Source organism: Ambystoma mexicanum, chromosome 9, assembly GCF_040938575.1.
Source record: "Ambystoma mexicanum isolate Mex_15411 chromosome 9, UKY_AmexF1_1, whole genome shotgun sequence".
Lineage (NCBI taxonomy): Eukaryota > Metazoa > Chordata > Amphibia > Caudata > Ambystomatidae > Ambystoma > Ambystoma mexicanum.
In genome coordinates, this window is record NC_090931.1 from 81,474,027 (window position 1) to 81,495,778 (window position 21,752).

The 21,752-nt window shown below is 47.5% G+C and overlaps 1 protein-coding gene across 3 annotated transcripts in view; it reads right to left on the minus strand.

Annotated features, from left to right (window-relative positions):
• Positions 1-21,752, minus strand: part of FAM118B (family with sequence similarity 118 member B) — a 499,459-nt gene that overhangs the window by 99,352 nt on the left and 378,355 nt on the right. The window lies entirely within an intron of this gene.

Here is a 21,752-nt window from a genome sequence, read left to right on the forward strand (position 1 = left end):
TACCTGTGCATGCCCAGTACCCTTTACTCTCTTGATTTTATCCTGAAACTATTTCAAATTCAAACTGTTTTGATCTACCTTACTCCCACCAGAAATAGTTCTTAGTATTCACTTCAATAACTGGGAAACAATAGTCTGATGTTACTGCAAAACCATAAACAAACTTCTGCAGTTGAGGAAAAGGAGACAGCCACGCATGTAGGTGGAAGGCATCAGCTACTGTATGGACATACATATCATGAGAGAGATGACAAAACTAACCTAGGGCAGGTGGATGCCTTTTGTAAACTTTCTGGCATATCACGCCAATCCCTCAGATTTGTTGTCAAAGAGCAAATTAATAGTCTGTGATCCTGGCTATTATATCAAGTGTGTGTATGTATACACAAGACAACATGCAAGCAAAGAACTATGAAATGCTCTTTCCTCAAAGGCTGCAAGCCAAATAAGTCGAACTATGATTAAATGTTGCTCACTGAAATAAATGCCAACTTTCTTTTTATTAGAAAGGCAATCAGTCTCTTCTGCTGACATCTGGGGGCAAAAAGGGTGCAACTACAACATCTGCTGTAGTGTATTCAATGGTAGAGTGGCAAGAAAATGAGTACTGATTGAATATGTTGTTTTCTATCCTTTCTGTGGTATGTTTCAAAAGTCGCAGGCACAAACATTTGGCCCAGCAGCTGTCAAATGTGGATTTTAATGGATATATTGCCCACAATAGTTAATGCACAGTTAGCACATACAGTGTATCGCATAACTTTTGTGTGGGGGTGGGCATTAGTAATCATTGTACCATTTGGCTCTTGTAATTTCTGCGATTTAACCAATATGACTATTGATCTATTACAAGTACGCATTACCATGTTTTAGTTCCTGCACGCATATGCATCTTCTCAATTTCCGGTGATTAACGTACAAGAAACAATCTTTGAATAGACATTAATTCATACAATGATACACAAACAATGAGAAAGATTAGGTGATGTTACTATGTCATGAAGGGTTCAAGGGTGGTATGAGTTCATGTTTGATAGCTCTGTGTTTGTGAAATGATGCCACTGCATTTTTAAAGTATGGTATTTTCAGCTTTTAGACAAACGGGTCTCTCAAGAAGCCCTACTCCACTTGATCAGGTTGTTGGTGCTTCCTTCAAGGACAGAACAAGTTACTTATGTGTAACTTGTTCTCCAGCGTGGGTCTTGCATGTATGCACATGAATATTCCCAGTCAACAGGCTGAGAATCCTCAGTAAATTTATAGCAGTTTAGCTTTAAGCTAAAAACTGCGTGTCGCTGCTACAGCCTATCAGTGTCACTTTGGGTCATACTGCCCCAGCCAATGACACTCTTCCTCCTACGTTCCACTCCTGGTGGCCATCTTCGGATTTGGAAGTGCACGTAAAGTGGCAGTATGAACCAAGAAGAGCCAAAGAGGGGAAGTAGGGAGGGTTTGCATGTGAATACATGCAAGACCCATGCTGGAGTTCAAGTGTTACAGGTAAGTAACTTGTTCCTTCTGCAGCACAGGGTCTTGCATGGATTCACATGCTCATGAATATGATTACAAAGTAGTACATGTACACAACCACAGGAGGTGGTGAGGCTCACAGAAGCAATACACTGATGTGGCAGGATGTGATGCTATACCATGTTAGGCTATGCTATGCTACTTTAGGCTCTTTCTCGTACATGGAGGCCTACGTTCCTCCCTCTGCACTCAGCTCCTTCAATGGTGCTGCTTTCTCTGGCCTAAACTGCACAGGAGTTTTGCCGTGGACTGCCATCGACCACAATCGCATGGCCAAATAACACAAGGTCCTCACCATCGGAGGCCGCTTTTATACGTGTGGCACACCGTTTGATAGCGAAGTCTGCAGTGTGGTTCGAGAGGTCCGCAGAGAATCTCGAGCACATCGCACTGCCGTGAACCTATTACCGTGGCTCATCGTTCCTTCCGCTTATTTGTTTTCTTGCCAATGCACTATACTTTGACTAAAAATGATTTGCCATATCATGCATTCGCTGTCTCGCTCCCTGCACCTCCAGGTATGTTTTGCATTTGTCTGTTTCTAAGTAGATATTTACGCTGCAACTCATCTTTTTTTTGGTCTGTTGCATTCATCACATTTATGATGTCTGTCTTGCTTCTGCATAGGCACGGTTTGCGGGGTTCAATGTATAGATGTATAACTCAAATTGCTCACGTTGAGTGCCAATTGGATTAGTGTCACAAGCTATCCTGTGCATGGGTTTGGTGATGTCGTCGCTCAAAGACCATTAGGGTAACAAGTCTGTTGAGCGAGGTTGGCAAAAAAAGAAAAAAAAAAAAAGGTTCGATTTCCCATATTTTATTGCAACAGGTCCCAGAAGCACTGATAAGATCCCCACAACTCCCCCAGTCTTCCCTGCATCAAAGCAGCTCCCTGCAAGACGTGGAAAAGCACGGGCAAGCTGCCACAGTTCACATCAAAGCCAATGTTTTCGCAATGTTCTCGCCAAACATGAATTAATGATGAAGAGAAGCTCTGAACTACAGAATGCAGTTTGTGTGCAGTTCCATTTTAAAGGGCCTTCCTTGCAAACAGCTGGTCTATCGTGTTCATGTCAGTACTGTCTGCCATGTTCTGATTGAATCTACTTCCGTTTCTACTACAGTTAAGCTTTGTATCACATTGTTGCATTAGATGTTGGGATTCTTATGTGGTCAAGTTAGGTTTAACAGTTTTGTTACAGTACATTTTGCTTCTCACATTGGTTGAAGAGGAGGTTTTGACCCTCATTGTGTTTTCTTGCGATTCAGGCCTATGGCCCCCATGTGATGTCACAGCATATTTCTGGTTTGCAAACTATTGGGACATGCTGCGGTCTCCAGATCGAGTGAGGTTCAGAGCCACTGCTCCATGCTGGGGCTTGCATTTGCCACTAATCCAAAAGGGCTCTGAGATACGCCATTACCACACATATCCTTTGCCTACTCCAGACGTCTTCAAATTGCTGCCTGCAGGCCTGTCTTGTTTAGGGAATTGCCTTATTCCCTTTGATTTGCTTTCCTCACCATTATTTACCAGGGCCCTATGCAGGCTACAGAAAACTTGGTGTACAGACATACCAACATGCTTTGCTTCCATGCTCTGGTGGAGGACTTGATTGGCAAGAAAACAAATCTACATTTTCGTGATTGGCCCCCCTTCATTACTTTACCTACGACAACACTCAGGAGGCTTGCGGTCTATATTTGTGTTCTTGTTTTTCGATTAAAGAGGCAATGCTGATGGATCTTGACCATTTGGGAGTTAAGTGCCAAATGTTATTTTTGAGCTACACCCGACGCTGTTCCTCTTGTCCATCTTGTGTCTTACTTTATCATTATATTCAGCAACCTCCGTCAATCCTTGCTTGCTCCCGTCTCCCCTTGTGTACCTCCTCTCTGGTTTGTCTTTACGCCGTCACCAGCAGTAAATACCAATTGCCTGGACGATGTTTGAATGACCCCTCTTGATCTGCAGTACCTACGAGCCTACTTCACTTTGTGTCTCCCCGCTCTTATTATGTCTACACTTAGCCATGGGCTCTGGGCTATCCACAACAACACTTACACCTGCAGTAGGGACTAATATCTTCTTCATGTTTTCAACATATGGGGCATTCACCTGTAAATATTTGCAAGAGTGGAATTTTTTTGACTGGTTCAAAGGGAATTTCAGTGGCCACTTGAGGGCTCATTTCATGCGGATCACCTTTTTGTCTTGCACAAGGCTTTGCAACAAAGAAAGTGTAAGGTGTCTGATGGTTATTGGTTGGCTTATTTTACCTGGTACAAAGTATCTACAGATTGATTGCGGGGCAGTCAGACTAGATCACTGAGGAACTCTCAGGCTAAACTGGAGAAAGAATTACAAGCAGTACAAACATCCCTCCAGGGCCGGCCGTCAAACAGTAAACACACTCGCAGAACAGGCCTCTACCCAAGTGTTTCTGCAGACACCATGAAAGATTCCCTTTCAGAAGCGCCACCTGTGGACTTGTTAGACGAACTAGCACCATACCGCCTCTCTAGAGGGCCTGCACACTACCTACTCTGCATCAAATGGATCCACCACCCCCTCGCCAGAGCAAGGTGCCATGCCAGCCCAGTCACCCGCCACACTCCCCCCACCACCCTCCCCTGCCCCTCAAATCCATGCCTGCATCCCCAGCCACCCCGCTCCCATCTTCCTCACCCACTACAACCTCTCCGTCCACTCCTCAAGGAAACTTAGCATCTCCTCCCCTGGCCCGCCTACAAGTCCTCCGCCAGCGGCCTCTACCTCTACACCATCCTGGACTCGCTCCCAACAGAGTCAGTTCCCAACTCCATCTACTTCCACTTCCCTGCCTAACCCCCAGTGCTACAGGCGCATGTCTGACTCAATCTGCCAAAAATACATAGATGACTTACAGGTACTGTCCAACTCTTACAGTTTTAACTACAGGCTAGGACAATTTACCAGGCAAGATATTCAATTGCCACATTCATCCATGTCTGAGCCACCCTTACTACACTATGGACGCCTCAACAGCCTCGGCTGCTGCCACCACCCTTATTGCCTATGCGCACCTACCCCCAGGCCAATAACGATGCTGAACCTATGAGAATTTGCACCCCTTGGAGCTGCACCGACTTATACTATATTGAACAACAATTCCCCATGTTCCTCGACATCCTTACTGCTTTCATGGAACATTTGAACACAGATTGCTTGTTATGATCCCACGATTGGGGACCTTAAAGAATTCCTACATGTGGTGCTCAAAGACACTCCATAGAAACAAATTATGAACAAAGTGCAATGGTGTGACACACTGGTGGAAGGTGAGGTTATTACTGCTAATATTACCGCTCTTACCGTCCTCAAAGAAAAATACCCTGTCAAATTTGAATGGTCGAAGATCGCTGCTTGAAAGCAAAACCAGTCTCAATCTCCCTCTGAATACCTATCTAGATTGACTGACTGTTTCACTAAATACTCTGGTACTGCAAACACTGGGAAACAAGCTAAACCTGCATTCCAACAATTACAATCTAAAAAATGTTCAGTTTGGGTGGCAAGCTGAATCTATTGAAAAAGCACTGCAAGCAGCTCAACATTTCTTTGACAAAATCAAACGCCAGGAGAAAGATGGGGAAAACAGCCTCATGGCTTTGCAAATACTGCATGCTCAACAAAAGACTGTCTCTGGGGACCAGGGACACCCTGGGTACCTCACGCCAGCCCTATGCCCAGCAGAATCCTCTGCCAACTTTTCACCAGGGGATTCGGCCACAGCAGACTTTTGCACACCCATTTTAGCCTGCTCAGCATCCCCAGCCAGGGCAACCCTTCTGAAGATATTGTAAGCAGACAGGCCATCTCATCCAGCAATGTCCTACCAAACCTGTCAGACCACGGCAATATGGTCCCACTAATCAGCGCAATTTCATTCCTCCTAACAGTTCCAATCGCTACCCTACACCCCCAGCCCCTCCTCCTAGCTGGGGCTACCAGGACATGCATATCTACTATGGTCCACAATGACATTGCCATAGGGACCCACCATGCTGTCTGCTGCTTTAATACGACTAGACCTGTCTGGTCCCCATCTGAAATGTGACATCCATGGGACAGGGGTGAACTGTTTGACATTGGTGCCAGGCACTCCACGCTGTGAGCAGCTGAATTTACAAATGTGGATGTTTCAAAGAAAATTGTCAATGCTTTTGGGATATCTGGCACCACTATTCCACACCAAGTATCAAATTGATTGTCTGTTTCTATTGGTCCCATCACTGAACCTCACGCATTTCTGTTGAGTCCGTGCTCACCTGCAAATATGTTGGGCATTGATCTGCTATGCAAAATGCATTATACCATTTATTGTTCTCCTGGTGATATTTGTCTAGAGGTGCCACAATTTAGGCAAGCTGAATGTTTCTCCTCCAGCAGCCCATTGGCTCAGAGCCTCCTTCACTCCTCACACCGGCACAAGTTACACATGTAGATATGATCGATTCAGTGCCAGTGGACTTCTGGGCAGCACATGCCAATGAGGTAGGACCCATTCTCTCTGCTAACCATGTTCACATCACTCTCAAACCAGAAGTCCCTCTCCCGCGTGTGCACCAGTACAGAATATGCCCTCAAGCAGAGGAAGGTATCAAACATGTCATCTCGTGCGTTATTGATCAGGGCATCCTCTACTACACCACCAGCCCTTGCAATACTCTGTTGCTCCCAATTGAGAAAAAGGGCACTGGCAAATTCTGTGTTGCTCACGATTTGCACGCCCGTAATAAAGCAGTAATACCATCACATCCGGTGGTGCCAGACCCTCAGACCATTCTCTCCTGTATCCCGCCCAACACCAATTTTTCACTTACATTGATCTTGCCTCTGCCTTCCTCTCGGTCGCTATCCACCATAACTCTCAGTATCTCTTTGCATTCACTTACAAGGGATGTTGGCTCACCTACAGGTCCCTTCCAATGGGCTTTATTGACTCCCCATCACTCTTCTCCCAGATTCTGCAGGAAGACTTCCAGGATGTTGCCTTCCCGGGGGGCTCCACTATGATCCAATACATGGATGACCTACTGTTAGCATCACCTTCCTTTCAGGTCTCCCTCGTAGACTCCGAAGTGCTACTCACGGCCCTAGCAGAACGGGGTCACAAAGTGAACAAAGCAAAATTGTAGCTCCGCCTATCCACTGTCCGTTACCTAGGATACCTTTCCCAAAGCGCTGGGCGCCTGGCCCCCTTGAGTGTCCTGCATCTTAATATTTCCCATGCCTGCCACGAATAGGCAGTTACGCTCTGGATCCTTGATTATGCCTGCACAGTTGCAATTATGCAAAATATGCTAATGACTCCCAACTCGACACTTGCATGGTCTCCCAACACTTCCACAGCGACACCAAGATCAACACTGCCCTCTCCATTACTCCTGCCTTCACCCTTCCAGACTACTCTATTTCATTCACCCTTCTGTGATGAGAAAGAGGGGTATACCTTAGGTGTACTCCCGCAGAAGCACAGGGACATACAACCCCCTGTAGCCTATTATAGCTCACAGTTAGACCCTGTTGCTTCCACATTTTCCAAATGTCTCGGAGTGGCAGCAGCTGCCCTTCTCATTGCAAAAGCTGACAATCGCCCTAGCACACCACATAAACATAGCAGTACCAGACTCTGTATTAGTACTCCTACTCAAGGGTAAAACCCAACACCAATCCGCTGCATATCTCACCAAATATAAAAAACTGCCCCTCTACCCACCAACATCACTCGTCAGATGCGCCCCACTCAACCCTGCCTCCCTTCTACCCACACCTGTTGTCGGTCATCCGCACGACTGCCTTGCAGCAGTTGACTTATTTCCAAGAACCAAACTCAAGGATATCTCCATCCCCAATGCAGACCTCATTCTCTTTGTGGACAGGCCTTGTCTTAGAGACTGAACAGGTACTCTCAAGGCAGGCTTTGCCATTTGCTCCTCCTTTTTAGTATTAAAAGCTTTTCAGATCCCATTAGTACGATCAGCACAAGTTGCTGAACTCATTATCCTCACCCGGGCTTGCACGTACGCCACACAATGCACAGCCACTATACACACTGATTCATGTTACTCTTTTGGTATCTAACATGACTACGGGACCCTACGGAAACGGAGGTTACCTCACTGCACCAGTTACTCCCATTCTCAATGAACCCTATGTGGACGCCATGCCTAATGTGATTCTGCAACCCACCGAGTTGGCAATTGTTACTTTCTGACAGCACCTCGCAGGCTAACCTGCTGGCTGACGGCCATGCGAACAATGTGGCCCTCCATGGCCACTCGGGCTACTGATTATGTGCTGCTGTTTCTCCTCTCATTTGAGGACCCCCCAGCATCTCTTTCCATCCTGGCAGACCTCCAACACGCAGTCCACCAGGCTTAGAAACATGGCTGGGAAAATCACTGTGTTTGTTGCTCCGATCGCCTATGGCGTGATAACACGGGCCATTTAGTGGCCCCCCCCACAAGCTGTACCTCCCACATGTTGCTCACTCTGAGTCCCACTCAAGCAAGGGAAGGATGACCTCCGAGGTGCAGAGATATTGGTTTGTACCCAAGTTTCCCTCCATTGCTCAGAAATACTGTGCTCACTGTCAACAAGCCTCACATTCAACCCTGGAAAGCCTGTGAAAGTCACTCCAGCGGCATATGAAGTACCTTATGGCCCCTTCGTGAATCTCCAAATAGACTTAATTAGCCTACCGAAGTGCACCTCATTTGAGTACGTCCTGGTGATCATTGACATTTTCTGGATAGACTGAGGCCAAAGCCTGTAAATATACCAATTCCAATACAGTAGCCAAGAAACTGCTCAAAGATTTCATCCCACGTGTTGGCCTTCCAGTTTCTATAAACTCTGACAGAAGTACCCATTTCACTGGACAGATTGAACAAAACATCTGCAATGCATTGGGGACCCTGCAGCACTTCCATTGTGGTTTTCACCCACAATCGGCGGGGGGACGCCGAAACTTGAACGTGAAGCTGTGCCTTGCCAAGTTCTGCCAGTAAACAGGCCTAAAGTGGCATGATGCACTCCCTCTTGTCCTCATGGATCTTAGAAACTCTGTAAACAGAGTACACGGCCGCCCCCTCCCCAAAAGATACTCACGGGGAGGCCCATGAGAATGCCAGTTACTCTGCCACCTTCCCCTGAACTCTGACTTACAACAGAATGATGATCTTGTTGTGTCATATTGCAAAAGACTAATGCTCATTGTCAGTTCTCACTTCCAGCAAATCCAAGAGGCTCTGCCTCGACCGCCTGAAATGCCGTGCCACACCCTCCTACCAGGTGACAGGGTGGTCCTTAAGGTGCATAAGCGAAAACCATCCATGCATCCTAGCTGAAAAGGTCCTTTCAAGATCTTGCTGACATCTCTTATGGGTGGCCCATGGCTCTCAAAGGTTTTTGTCACCAAGCAGCTACAATAATGCTTTGCACCTGGAGTGTAGGTGCATACATACTCCTGCCCAAAGATATTTTGGAGGTCAGCTGAATATGCCCAGAGCCTCCACTGATTTCTTCCAGCTATACACATCTGCCATCGTCATCCTGGAAGGGACCCTAAACTTTTGCATCATTGTCTCTCCATTCTACCAGGTCCTGTTATGACTGCCTCTCTTTGGAACTTTTGGGCATAAGGCCCCGATCTTCATAGGGTTGGACTGCTAGAGCTAGGAATAACACTGCTATTGCATTATTGAATCTGAATTGTATTGGCGTCAGAAAATCATGCCCACGCTATTATACGGCCTTGAAACAAGCACCTTTATTGAAAACTCCTTTGACAAACTAGAAGCAAAGTATTGGCGGCAAATACTAAGAGTTCCATCAGGTACCCCAGGCCCCTGGTTAAGATACGAGCTGGGTCTCTCTTCCTTACATGCCAAGTACCACTGGCAACTATGTGCTCTGTTCCGTAAATGTTTAATGTATGATCAGAATAGCACCCTGCTTACGACAGTGGTAAAATACATGTTAGAGTCTAAACATTGCTTCATACAAGAATGGACAAACAATGTTATAGTAATATTGGGTACAGCAGAAGTTCCATTAGAGAGTCTGATTAACAACCCTGACTATGCCAAAAAAAGAATCTTTACGCAAGACTGGATATCTACGCGCTTAGCTTGTCTTACTTATAAACATTTCAATTCGCAAGCATTTTTTGGATAAAAAAATTGGTGCAACCGAGACATACCTGTGCAAAGCTCTGAACCCAAACATACGTTCAGCAATCTTAAGCCTGTGCTTGAACCTGTGGCCTACGTGGGATATTTTAGCACAGCGAAAACAACTGCGCCAGGAGGATAATTGTGGATTTTGTAATATCTTATCTGCCAATGAAACGCTTGAACACCTTGTAACAAAATGTAACGCGTTGTGCAAATTGAGAAATGTGCACTTTGCTAAACATATGAATGAAATATCGTATGTACTACCAGAACATAGATGGTCAAAGATACTAACTACACAAAACATGAGCCTATATATAGCCACTATTGGTTTCCTTAATGCTTTAGATTTGGAAGGACCGACTAGCATATCTGAATTGGAATAATGAATCATCTTATTAAAAAACATGAATGACACTTAGAAATAAGTAAATAGAACCTAGTTCAACAAGTTCTAAACACGCGTCTTACATCACACATCAGAAAATGTTTAATTTGTCAAATTGGTTGTTCGATTGGTTGTTCAATTGGTGGTAAAAAAAGTGACTATGTATTGATTGTATTTGCTGTTTTTGCTGAGACCCGTGAGTAACAGCTATGGTCATAATTGTGCACAATGCAATGTAATAATGTTGAATGATAGAAAAAATCTAATCAAATTATTTCATTTTAAATTTATTTTACATTTATTTCTCTGTGCTTTCTGCATTTTAACACATTTTGTATAAATTGAAAAGTGGAATAATCAGCTAAATCAAAAAAAGTAAATTAAAAAAAAGAATCTGAATTGTTTACATGTTGCTGTTCCTTAACATGGTATTTGCTCTGGCTCACCCAACGTCCACCATCCTACACCCAGACACCAACACCTTCCGCAACTTCTCTTGGGCCTACACTGAACTAATAAATGCCTCAGTTTGCTATGTATGCTCCCACACTAACATGTACACCAGTGGTGTGAGTCCCTTCATCCCCGTCCCGTTCAATCTTGCTGAATGGGGTTATGACCTCCTGATCAGTTAATCTTCTTGTCCCAATATGACCCATGCCTTTACACAGAGATTCTTCTACCCCAGCCATGCCAATACTTTACCTCCCAAAATACCGACCACATTTGTTCCACACGCTCTTATCACCTTCACTGCAATAGGCATGCTGCCTTCAATGGCTATCACACCAGCAAACTAGGTCCTTAACAGAAGCGCTACTACCGACACCTATAATGACATCTGTCAGTAAGATAGGAACATTTCATAGTAATAGCACCACTTTTCAGCTCTTGCAACCCTGGAAGAGCAAGATGTGCCTCCTACCATGCAGGCACTAACAGATGCAGCACCACCAGCAATAAAACAAAGTGGATTAAAACCCACTTCCAAGATGGCTGCCGATGGGCCTTGCCTGCCTTCTCACCAAGAAGCTCCAGAAGATGCACCCAGATGCACTCTGCATCTCGATTGGATGAACAACCCAGCAAATGGAAAGGCACAGCAGAGCCGGGAGGCAATGTCGGGTCCAAATCTAAAGCCCAGGTCAAAGGCTCCTGTCTTTCCCAGTCTGCCTTCCCTGCCGCCTTACACTTAATCTACGACAAACCGCGCAGGTCTCTGATGCCTACCCTGCCTGCCTCTGTTGTCCCGGCACCGTGGCTTATCCCGCTGCAATCAGGTAAGAGGTGCATCTGCTCCTCACTCAAGGCCGCAAAAACACCCACCGAGTCCCCCCACCTTGTCTGGGACTTGTTCATCCCGCAAGCAACTCCCCTCGCTACCCGCTAATATGGTGGTGGTAACCGCCTACGTCTCTTCAAAATCCATGCCCAAAACCATTGAGACACGTGAGGCCATACCATTAACCACCAGCTTCCTGCCTCTGTAACAGAGCACCCTGCGCATTAGTAACAGTGCCCATTTCACCCACATGGAGCCCCCATGGCAGTCCCTATTCACACCGTCAACATTAGGTGAGCTGCTAACCATCTGCCTCATGTTGGCCGATGCCTCATGGATAAAGCCACCTGCGACATTTATAATTATGCCAATGTTTGCAATAAGCTGCCTGCTGCGCCACTGCCCTGTGCGGACGCTGACCCCCTACGCTATGCTAATGCTATGTGGAACGTAAACTCAAAGTTGGCTATACCATGTCTGCCACCCTACCATCCCTCACTAACTCACTAAGCATAGATAACATGGCTTGAAATATTCCTGAAATCTCCCACAAACTGCCCCTTACATTTCACCACCTCTTCCCTCACTCTTCCTGCCCACCCTGAAGCGGATTGGCACCCAGGTGCACCAAGTAAACCCATCAGTTACACCTATTCTCCAGTTACCCCTCTCAGAGAACTCTACTAACTCTGCCACCAAACTGTGGAAAAACAGCCAACCCCTTCCCTATGCCACCCCTCACCACTACTATCACCTGTCAATACTATGGCGCCTGTCAGAAGCACCAACATGACCACTCCCATACCTTCCTCTGTGTCATGCTACTCCCCTATCTCAAGGCACCCCCTCTCACTACCTGCATCAATCATACAATCAGAAACACACTGCACCCTGGCTGGGCAGTATAGGCCTTCAAAGACACTGTTCAAGACTGATTGGACATTCCGTACCCCTAAAACACAACACTACTAGTCCTACCCCACCACCCTCCCTTGATTGCCTGCATAGGCATCTCCAGACTGCAATACCTCCAATCCTGTACTATGGCACCCAAACCAACACGTCATATTGCAGTCCAAAGACCGCCCCCATCCCCAAACAACTAGGCCTACCTCGCACCTCCTCCAGAAAAGACCACCCCATAACTACCTAACACACCTAACCACTACCAGACCCGGACACCTCGCTTGCGCCCTTATCAACGCTCGCTCCATCTGTGCCCATGCACCCGATATTCATGACTTCTTACTCGACAATAACCTCGACCTACTTGCTATCACAGAAACCTGGCTGCACAAGGCAGCAGGCCCCTCCATATCTCTCGCCCTACCCCCTGGCTACTCTGCCCTCACAGAGAGTTGATAACCAAGGCATAGTAGTCGCCATTATATCCAAAACCTCCTTCCCCATCAGAACCTCCCCCCCTTCCACCTCTACCAGGCTACAAACTCCTACTAGCCAAAATTGAACATCACTTCCCAAACCACCATTAACCTCCACCTCCTCCAAGAACAACCCAAAAACTTCAGATGCCTGGATACCAACATACCCCAGCTCATCGCTCCTCTACTAAAGCCAATACGAAATGTTTGCTCCTGGGTGACTTCAACCTAGGGTTCAAAGACCCCACAGACCAGAAGTCTACCTCCTTTTCCACAGCACTCCATTAAATGAACTTTGCCCAAGCGGTCTCCAACCCCACCCACTCTAAAGGCTGAATCCTAAATGTTTATTAACACTCCGCCCAAGTCACCTCCAGACATAATCGTAAACTAAGGAACTACTGGAACGTACCATTCGCGCAACCCTTGAGTCAGGGCCCATCAGTAGTGACCCCAAAGTCATTCTCAATGCCTACAACTCGGCTCTCCTCAAGGTACTTGACCCTCACGCAATGCTAAAAACTAGATGGTTAAAAAAAAAAAACCACCACAACTGGTTCACAGAATATTTTATTGCACAAAACGTGCTAAAGAACACCTCTGGAGGAAAAACCACCCCTCCAACAAAAAGGTTTTCACCAACATTGCCACCGCCTATAAAAAAAACATCACCACCACTGAAGCCAGCATCTACAGCGAGAGCATTAAGGAAGCCAGCTCCAGTACCAAAGAGCTCTTTAGGATCCTCAAGAAGCTCGAAGCCCCAGCCCTCCCCCCCCACCCCCATCTCGAAAGACAAAGCCTGGTGCTCACTCATTGCATCAGCCCATGCCAATAAAACCCTCAACCTCTGACAAAACCATTCTCAAGAAATCCATGCTAACTAGGCAGACACCCCTCCTAGTGATCGCCCCACCAGCCCCCCTTCCACTTCTCCCCTGTCTCCTTGACTGATGTATTCACCACCATCCAATGCCTCAAAGCCTCCAAATGCGCAGGTGACAACTGGCCATCCAACCTCATCAAGATGTGTGCAGACCCCCTCACTCCTACCATCGCCAAATGTATCAACACCTCCTTCAACTCTCGCACGGTCCCCAAATACATCAAAGCAGCATGGGTCAAACTACCAACCGATTACAACTGTGCCTTACCTCTTGAAAATCCTCAACCATACTGCAAACACAAAACCAATCTAGAAACTAATAATCTACTTGGTACCCGAAAATCTGTTTCAGACCCAGACATTGCACATAATCCGCCCTCCTCGACCTTAAGATCCAGCTGGATCACATCCGGGATGCTGGGGACCTCCCCATCCTCCTTTTACTTGACCTCTCAGCAGCCTTCGACCTTGCTGACCACGACATCCTCTGTCACCACCCCACTAACACCTTCAACCTTTCCCTCAAAGTGGCCAATTGGATAAAGTCCTTCCTAAGCAAATGGACCTCTAGTGTCTTCGCTGGGGCTGAATCTGCTGAACCCAATCCCGTCACTTTTAGGGGTACCTCAAGGATCCTGTCTCTCACCCAAATTATATAATATGTATACTAACCCACTCTTTGACCACTGGGACAACCTCAAAATCCTGTACACAAATTTTGCAGGTCCTTTTCAAACTCACCGGCAACCACAAACCTCACTCTGAAATCAACCGGGTGTACAGCATTATCCAGGCTTGAATGACTAACCACCACCCTGTCTGGATGATAAGACGGAGCTGGTCATTGTTGGCTCCCCGCACGGCCGCAAACACCTGGACCCTGCTTTATCCTCCTTTCTTATCAACAGTAACATCACTCCGGTCTCTTCCCATGTCAAAACACTGGCCGTCTACTTTGACTGAGCTCAACATACACAAACATGTTAAGGCCGTTGCCTCAACAGATGCCTACTCTACCAAACGTATCAACCTCTCCAGGAAGTTTCTCAACCCCAACAACTACCTCAAATTGGCTAGGGCCATTATCGTCAGCAAACTAGATTACTGCAAGTCGATCCTTGCAGTAACCTCCACTAAAAACCTCAACAAACTACAGCCGATTCAAAATAACGCCCTCAGATCAGTGTGGGACCTGAAACGCTCCGATCACATCTCCAGATTAAGACGCGAAGCTCACTGGCTACCGGTCAAGGCACGCATCGAGTTTAAAATCCTATCCATTACCCACTGCTGCATCCATAACCCTGCCCCTCCATACCTCACCCACTGCATCTCAAAAAAGCCTAACGTACGTAGCCTGTGCTCCACCTCGTTAAGCACCCATGGTTCAAAGGCCTTATAGGTTTCCTGAGACCGAGCATTGGCACTATAACCAACAATGCCAATCTTCATGTCCTATCACTCCTCTTCGAACAGGTAGCCAACATTACTGCCAAAGGAATACAGCTACTTAAAAGTGAACAGGTTGCACTTAGAACCATGGTCCTTCAGAATATGATATGATATATGATAGTTTATTTATATAGCACCTATACACAGTGTGTTTCAAAGCGCTTCAAGGCAAGGGAGGGAACAAGGGAAAGAACAATGACATTCTTACAGGCCATGAACAGTAAGGATGTGAAATTAACTATCATACTTGGCCTGACGACATTTCAGATAGTGCAAGAATGGCGCTCGATTATTTACTAGCTGCCCAAGGGGGAACATGTAAAGTTATAGGACAAGAATGCAGCATCTGCGTACCGGATAAGTCCTCCCAGGTTAAGGACGTCCTAAAATACCTCCAAGGGGATAGTACCACGTTACACGATATAAACTAAGGTTTTGCTGGCTCACTGTTAACTTTTATTCAAAACTCTTTTGGTTCACTGGGCTCTTCCATTCTACATGGTATTTTAATCACTGTTGCCATAATTGCTGCCTTTGCAACGTTAGGTTTTTCTCATTTGCCGTCATGCTGTGCTAAACGGGTGTCTCACGTGGCTGCCAAATCCAGGCTGCTGCCACTAGAAATAGAGACACCACTACTTAAGGAGGACACCTCCAAAGGTGCCTCCAATGCACAGGAAATTATAGATGTGTTGGCACAAATGTCAGAAGCTGAATTTAATGATTTTTTTTTCATTAGGCCCTTAGAGGCTGACGATCTATGTCTCTAAAGCAACATCCTTTCTGTGACAATCCTTGTGCCTGTCCACCCTATCCCTAGGGCGCCCATGTACCTGGGCATCCTTGATTTATGCTATGCCCCAATCCAGCTCCCTGTGGTCTACTCCCTGTCTCAGGGACAACCAAACAGAGGGGGTGGGGTGGGGGGGGACGGGGGGGGGGGGGTTGATGTGGCAGGATGTGATGCTTTGTTAGGCTATGCTATGGTATTCTACATTAGCCTCTGTCTCGTACATGTAGGCTTCAGATCCCCCCTCTCCCTCCCTATGCACTCTACTCCTCTGACATGCCCAAACCCCACCTGGTGCAGATTAGACACACTGTAGCAGGGCAAAGGAACACGTCAGATTTTTTCCACAAGTATAGCATGAGCACCATATATGGCAGATAGCAATAGTGTTTCTGCGGATGCCGCTTATCCATGTTCCAACACCCTGCACAACTTCGTCACAAGTAAGATGCTGACAATTATTGCCAAATGTCTGCAATGTCATGCCAAGTAACGCCACCCCCCATTGTGAAACTGCTATAATATATTAGTGATTGCTTAGGATATGCCATCTAACCTGCACTCGAAAGGCTCCTCAGAGCTCTGTGTGCCGACTGCCTGGACACCTCTTCTGCTGCATTTTCCTGCTCATCAGCTGCCCGCTCTGTATGCTGCATATTTGCCACCTAATACAAAAAGCTTGGTTTACCATCGGTCTGTCTAATCTCCTTGTTTGCTGCAAGCTGCTGGGAAGCAGAGGTGGCCCTTGGGAAGGGGCACGATCTTGGCTACTGTAACACTTACCCCTGGAAGACTCAGCTAAAACAAACAGATTGCACAGTACTGCTTGGCCGACCCAGGACTTCTCCCTGGAATACCCGTTGATGCAGTAGAATCTTGTGAAGGTGTGGGTAGACTTCCACGTAGCAGCCGTGCAGATGCCGAGCAGGGGAACACCAGAGAGAAACACTGTTGTTGCTGCAATGGCTCTGGTGGAATAAGCTCTCGACAAGCCTGGTAGCGATCAGTTGGCAAGACAATGGAAAAGCATAATGCAGCCGGAGAGCCACCTGGAGATGTAAGCCGTAGACAGGGCCTTCTTATGCCCTACAGATCCAAAACTGATGAAAAGTTGAGAAGTCTTTCGAAAGTCATTTGTGCGTGCAATATAAAATGTCAGTGCATGGCTAAAGTCCAGCGAATGCAACGCCCATTCAGCAGGCAAAGAGGTACTCGCAAAAAAGAAAACTGGTAGAACTGAAGGCTTGTTGAGATGAAAGTCCGACGGTATCTTTGGTATGAAGGAAGGATGAGTTCGCAGAACCACCTTTGCCAAGTGGAACGATAATGGAGGTTTACAGGAGAGAGCATGCAGTCCCTCGACCCGCTTGGCAGAGGTGATCGCCACCAGGAAGGCGGTCTTCCATGAAAAAATCAAAGAGGCCCGATGCCTAGGTTCAAACAGAGGCCCCATAAGTTTAGACAGTACCAAGTTGAGCCCCCAAGCCGGGGCAGGTGCCTTCACCAGAGGGAATATTCTGAAGAGGCTCTTGAGGAACTCCTTAACAAGCCTGTGTGACCACAGGGAGGTCTTGCCAGTAGTCCGGGTGTACCAGGACATGGCAGCCAAGTGTACCCTGATAGATGCATGGGCAAGGCCAGCCTTGGCCAGCAAGAGCAGATACGGGAGAAGCCGCATTGAACTCACATGCAGAGGAGACATTTCTGCGGTCCGCATGACACTGTAAAGCACTTCCACTTGTGTTTGTAGCAAGAAAGGAGTCGAAGGGGCCCGGACTTTGGCCAGAATCTTCTTGCATTCCAAAGGCATGGCGTAATGTCCAAATTCTAGGGCTGCAAGAGCCAGGCCGTGAGGCTCAGAGGCGGGGTCGTGGTGCAGGATTGACCCTCTTCTGGCGAGGAGGTCCGGAAGTGGAGGCAGCTTGATGGCCGGACCGATAGATGGAGAAGGTCTGAGTACCAGATCTGCCGGGGGCACGCAGTGCGATGAGGATCATTTTGCAGTGACATCTGAGTGTGTTACAACTGCAGAAGTGGAAAGCTGACAGGAAGAGGCCCTTCCAAGGGAACGGGAAGGCGTCCCGCAGGCTCCTTGGCTGAGGGAACCTGCTGGCAAAACGAGTGGCGTTGGTGGCTGTTGCAAAAAGGTTGATCTCAGGGCATCCCCACTCGAAGAGATGAGACACTTGCTGAAGTTCCCATTTGTGGCAGGACCACAGCTCCCTTCTGAGAGAGTAGGCAATGGTGTTTTTGGCACCTGGTAGGTGAAATGGCACGAGGAACATGCATTGAGCAATGGCCCAGGTCCACAGATTCTGTGCTTCCATGGAGAGAGTGGGGAGCGCGTCCCGTCGCGTTTTGACCATGAAGACTTGCACCACCTTACCCTGGAGCTGGGGTTGAAAAGAATGGAAGGCCCAGAAGACTGCCTGTTCCAGGTAGTTGATTTGCAACTCCCTCTCTTCTGAAAGCCAGTCCTCTGGTATGTGAATGCCCTGTGTGGCCCCCCCCAACCCTCAAGGGAGGCGTCAATCGTGACTGTTGCTGGATACACAGGGATCTGAAAGGGTGAGCCCTGCGAGAGATGCGGGCAAACTGGCCACCATTGAAGGGCCTGGCAAAATTTCCTAACCTAGTGAGTCCCCCAACAGCTTTGCTGGATTTCTGGAGTTTGTTTTTTTCTCCTGCCAAGAGTGAGACTCTTTTTCCCACTCTGGGACATGATTTATGGTGTTCCTTTGACTGTTAATGTGTTTTATGGGCTATGGGGTCCTTTACTCCATAGGGTCTCCTGTGTTTTTACTATGTGTGTTACACAGCACCCTTCGTGCAGTAACACAGGGGTGTCATAGTGACACCCCACCATAGACTCCATACCCTGGGACTGACTACTGTCTCCCAGGGCATGTAAAGTCACCATTGGCTTTACTAGTCCCAAATTATTAACAGAAACCAGTACAAAGCATCGTATTGTGGATGTACTGGTCGGGGCAATTCGATTGCCCCGGGGTCTGTTAGTCGAGGGGGCACGTCTCCATCCCCCCTGATCGAGTTTTGGCTGGTGGCAGTGGATACTACTTTTCCTATGGGATTTTCCCATTGTTCGAGGCTACCAACTTTAATTATTTAATTCTCATAGCCCCGAGCATACCGCCGGTTTATTTAATATTAATTCACTGGTTGGTATTTTTTGCCAAGACTCAATTCTAAAATGGCGTTTGTGTTCTCTTATGTGACTCCAACCCAAGTCGAGCCCTTTGTTCCACTTTTTGGCGGGCTTCTCCACAGAAGCCTCCAAAAGTGGTGCCACTCTGTCTGGGTACCACAGGGGGTATGGGAGGGGGTTTAGGCACCCTGGACTGAGTTACCTTGGTAACTCAAGTCACACTCTTGTGTGATTGGCCCAAGTGGTGAGACGGCCGGCTCACCACTTAGCATGTTTGATTGACAGCTAGGCTGGGTGAATGGGGGTATGCTGCATAAAAGCAGGGCTTTTGGGACTGGAATTTTAGAAGTCGCCACAGGACCTGAGAATCCGACGAGGGAGAAGCTGAGCCGACCGACCACGACGACGACACCACCGGTGGAGCCCTGCGGAACCGACTCACCACTTCCCGACGACAGAGAAGATATCCCGGCTGGAGAGGCTTCTTCCCCTGACTGGTGGGCACAACCAGTTTACCTTCTTTTCTTCGCACCCCAGACCGGTTTGTGGTCGAACTGCCCGTGCCAAGCACCCCGGCAGCTGGATAGCAACATACCACTGAACCGCGAATCAACGGGCCGCTCCTTGTACCTAAGAAACTCCGCGGCTGGTTTCTTCCCTGGCAGTGCAACGGACTCCTGTCTTCCCCCGGACGAAGCACCGACCTGCATCCGCTGCCAGGAACAACTGCCCCCGCTGGAGTATTCTCACCACTTTAAGGTACCGTGTCCGCCAAGCCTCCCTTTCTAAAGATTGCTACAAGGTAATAATAACCCCTTAACCTTTTGGACTGGGCTGGCTGCTTTGACCCTCTAACTGGTCCCTTTCTTTGGTCCAACTCCTTTTTGAACTGTTACAAGACTCTTGTGCAATGCAACTGTGTGACCTTGGACACATTTCGTTTTGATCCTCTTAAAGCGGATCCGACCTACTGTCTCTGAATTCACAGTGTTACTTTGCCTTACTCTCTTGTTGTGTTCGTGAAAAAGTGTTGGGATCTGTTTCAAGTTATTCTCTTCTTTTCTCTCCCTTTTTAAACCGAGTTATTAGAGTGCCATCTACGTTAAGCGCTCACCGCTGTCTGAAAATAAGTGGGGCTTTACTTAAGACTTGTCTAATATTCTTTTGAGGGAGTGTATATCTTTTAGTGACCGTGTTTTTGAATTGCTTACTATTAGTGCCTGTGTTTTTTTCTAGATGTGGTTTTAAATAAATAATTATATCTCTTTTAAACAAAGCCCTGATCAGTGTTTACTTGTTCTATTGTGTTCTCTTGACCTATTGTGAATACCCTGTATACTGCCTAACTCTTCTTGAGGGAAGTCTGACTGCTCAGCAACAGCTACCAAGTGATCTGTGTGGTACAGACTGCTACCAAGTGGGTTTACTGCCAAACACCTGTAGTCCTAAATCTTTTGCAGTGGTCCCAGAGGGAACTGCACATGTTTCTGCCTAACAGTGCCGGTGACTTGCTGCCATCTAGAAACTCCTGAAGGTCTCATCTGCAGTCTGCAAAAGGCAACCAGATGAATGCAGGAGGACATCATCCCCAGCAGGGACATGATGGACCGGACCGTAGCAACTGAAGCTGCCGACAGCTGCTGGACTTTTCCCCAGAGTGGCCTTCACCCTCTCTTCTGTGGGAGTTGCTAGACGAGAGTGTTGAGGCGGGCACACAGGGATAGTGCGTTCTGAGATGGCACTACAAAGGGCTTCCAATAGTTTATCAAGAACCCCAGAGAAGACAGGGTCTGGATGGTCTCTGCATTGTCAGAGAGGGGGACTGGATGAGCCAATCGTCCAGGTAAGGGTAGACGTGAATTCCACTGTGGCGCAAGTGCACTGCCACTGGGGTCAAGCACTTGGCAAACACCCTTGGGGCCGATTTGAGCCTTAAACTGGTAATGGCGTCCTTGAACGACAAAACGCAGGAACATCCAGTGTTTCCGATTAATGGGGGTGTGAGTACACATCTTCCAGGTTGAGCATCGCCAGGAAATCTCCTTCCACCAGTTGGTCAAGCATGTTCTGCAATGTGACCATCCAGAGACCTGGAGGCTCTGAGGCACCGGTTCTATCTCCCAAGGCGCTGAGACACTGGTTCTATCATCCCTTTGTTTAGCATGGCTTGAACCTCATCGAGCAGCTGTGCCACGTGCAGTTCTTGTCGCAGAATGGGAGGAATGTGAGGGTATTGGCCATGGAATTCTAGAGCTTCTTCCTGCTGAAGGACATCAAGCACCCATTTGTCTGTAGAAAATGTTAGCCACTGCTCAACAAATTGCGATAACTGGCCTCCCACCCTCCCACTGGGACGCTGATGTGGGGGCATGGGTCCTGAGCGGGTTCATGTCTGCTTCGGCAGCTGCGGCCTGGCTTGGGGGCATCAACACTGGCTTCCACTGCCGTAGGCTTGGAAATGTCCCCTATAAGCCTCATAGATGGAAGAGCAGGAGGGCTGACGATAAGGGGGTGATCTGGAGACCCTTCCCTTAGAGGATCAAAAGGACGGCCTCCTCTGCCGACGGGTGCCTAAAGAACGCACTATCTTTATGGCCTGTTAGGTCTCATCAACCACCTTCCCCAAAAAGTTGTCGCTATCAAACGCCAT